Source organism: Papaver somniferum, chromosome 11 (assembly GCF_003573695.1).
Source record: "Papaver somniferum cultivar HN1 chromosome 11, ASM357369v1, whole genome shotgun sequence".
Lineage (NCBI taxonomy): Eukaryota > Viridiplantae > Streptophyta > Magnoliopsida > Ranunculales > Papaveraceae > Papaver > Papaver somniferum.
In genome coordinates this window covers 128,789,444-128,792,335 of record NC_039368.1, presented here as the reverse complement: position 1 = coordinate 128,792,335, position 2,892 = coordinate 128,789,444, and positions in this window count along the sequence as shown.

The following is a 2,892-nucleotide window of genomic DNA, read 5'->3' as shown; positions in this document are numbered from 1 at the left end:
ACAACATCAATTTCTCATCTCTCTGCCTAAAACCCTAGGTGAGAAATTGGTGATATATATGATGATTAAAGCATCAATTGGAGGCGTGGGAAGCATCAGGGGAGTCAGAGAAGGGATGGGTCGGCATCAATTGGACTTTTAGGTGAGCTAATTTTAACTGTTGTAATTTGGGGAAGAACAAACCCTAATTTTGGGGGAATTAGGTAATTTAGGGAATTTGGGTCTGTGACTATAAATAGAGGCTTTGGGGTGATGTAATAGTCATGTTGGGACTAGCCCACATCCAGAACTTTCAGTTCTGTTAACTGTTAACTTTAGTTCAGTTCACTTTTCAGTTAATGTTCAGTTCAATTTGCTGCTAATGTTCAGTTCCATGTTTCAATCAAAATTCAGTCATGTTCATTGTTAGTTATTTATAGTTAATGTTCATGTTCTGTTGTTAAACTTGTTGTTAGTTAAATGTTCATTGTTAATACTTGTGTCCTGTTAATGCTATCCATTCCTGTTGATGTTTGTTACATGTTCATTGTTGTTGCTCCTGTCACTGTCAGTTACATGATGGAATACTAGGCTAGATATCTTAAAAGCTTTGTGCTAATTGTGCAATGGCAAGAAATCAGTGCTCATAGCAAGCTGATTTTCTTGCCATTCTTGTTGTATGCTTAGGTTGCACTTTGATTGAGTATTGGGAGAAGCTAGTGCTTATAGCAAGCTAGCTTTCAACCCATTCTATAGGAATGCCTGTATTCTTGCCTTAGTATTCTATTCATGTCAGTTTCACCTCATCTTTGCCCTTGGCCTTAGGCCTTGGTTCATTCTTTGTTTTGTTCTTTGCTTTTGCTATTGTCTTGCTGTATCTTTCATTTGTTGATGTTTAGTTAATCTCTGCCTCTACTTTGTTATCCTTGCTGCATTTTATTGCCTGTACATTCTGCCGTGTGCTCTCTTGTGCTGCTGTGCAGCTCTTTCTTTGCACTGCTTGTGCAGCTGCCCTCCACTCTTGCTCCTGCTGCTTGTGCTGCTACTTCTTTTCTTGTTGTGCACTTGCCTTGCTGTGCACTTTCATCTGCTGCACTGCTGCTGCACTGCTTGTGCAGTTGCTACTGCTGCTACCACTTCCACTGCTGTCAAGCTGCTGCTGCTCTTGTTGCTGCCTTGTCTGTTGCTGTCAGGCTGCTGCTACCCTGCCACTCCTTCTCCTGCAGCCAACTGAACCCAAGTTCCAATCCAACTGAGCCCAATTCAAATCAGTAAAGCCCAAAGGCCCAGACTCTTTACTAAAACAAAAGCCCAAGATCTAGACAACTGAGTCCAAAGCCCAAATTCATTAAGGCCCAATCCAATTCAATTAATTGTGGGCTTAACCCAAAAGCCTGAACTCACTGTAAGGCCTAAGCCCATTTGCACTTCAAAGATAACTGAGCCCAAGCTCAGTTCATTTTAACAAACCCATTAGTACATTAAGCCCAATAGTTCCAAAGGGGTATTCTAAGCCCTAAGCAAATCTAGGAACCCAGATAGCTAAAACACTTCCGAAACACACCCGATCTCTGTGGATCGACCCGTACTTGCACGAGCTACAACCGACGACCGTGCACTTGCGGTATTACTGTAGGCCCGTTTTTATTACGCCTAATTTTACATATCCCAAAGCCTACCACCAATCATCAGCCGCCAAACTCTATCTCCAATCATCAGCCGCCAAACCCTGTCTCCAATCATCAGCCGCCAAATTCTGTCTCTAATCATCAGCCGTCAAATTCTGTCTCTAATCATCAGCCGTCACCTGCTGTTACTTCTCAGCCGACAGCATCATTCTCCAATCATTAGCTGCCAGTTTCTGTCTCTCATTCTCAGCCATCACCTGCTGTTGTTCTTCCGCTGTCGCCAACACCTGATTCTGTCGGTTCATTGTCTTCTGTTCCTGCTTCGTTGCCGTCTTCTTCTGCTGCTCAATCTGTAACTTCAACAGATGCTTCCCCTGTTACACACCCGATGACTACAAGAGCTCGAGATGGTATTTTCAAACCAAATTCACGTTATGCTCTCATCTGTGATTCAGTTCTTGAACCATCTTGCATTTCTCAAGCTCATAAGGACCCTGACTGGCGTACATCATCCGACGATGAGGTCAATGCATTACTTCGAAATGGTACTTGGTCCTTAGTCCCGTATCATCCTTCTATGAATTTATTGGTTGTAAGTGGGTTTTTCGAATCAAGCGTAATCCAGATGGTACCATTGCACGTCGTAAGTCTCGCCTAGTTGCCAAAGGATACAATCAACAAGAAGGAATTGATTACTCTGAAACGTTTAGTCCAGTTGTTAAACCATGCACTATTCGTATTATTCTTACATTGGCTTTATCCTCCAATTGGCCCATTCATCAACTTGATGTGCAGAATGCTTTTCTTCATGGAGAACTTCAAGAGGAAGTCTACATGAAACAACCTCCAGGTTATGTTGATTCTCGTTTTCCTACACATGTTTGCAAATTACATCGTTCTCTTTATGGACTTAAACAGGCTCCTCGTGCGTGGTATCACAGACTTAGCAATTTTTTGTTGCAAATTGGTTTTGTCACTTCCAAGTGTGATTCGTCCTTGTTTATTCATACTGGGACTCATGGTGTGATCTATTTGTTGGTGTATGTGGATGATATTATTTTCACTGGCTCTAGTACTACAGGTATTTCCTCTATTCTCTCTCGTTTGCAGCAAGAATTTGCAATTAAAGATCTTGGTCAATTATCCTATTTTCTTGGAATTGAGGCAATTCGTACTTCTTCGGGGCTCTTTCTCTCGCAACATCGTTATGCTCAAGATCTTCTTATTCGAGTAAAAATGGATGGCGTTAAACCAATTACTACTCCGCTAAGTACTTCTGGTGATG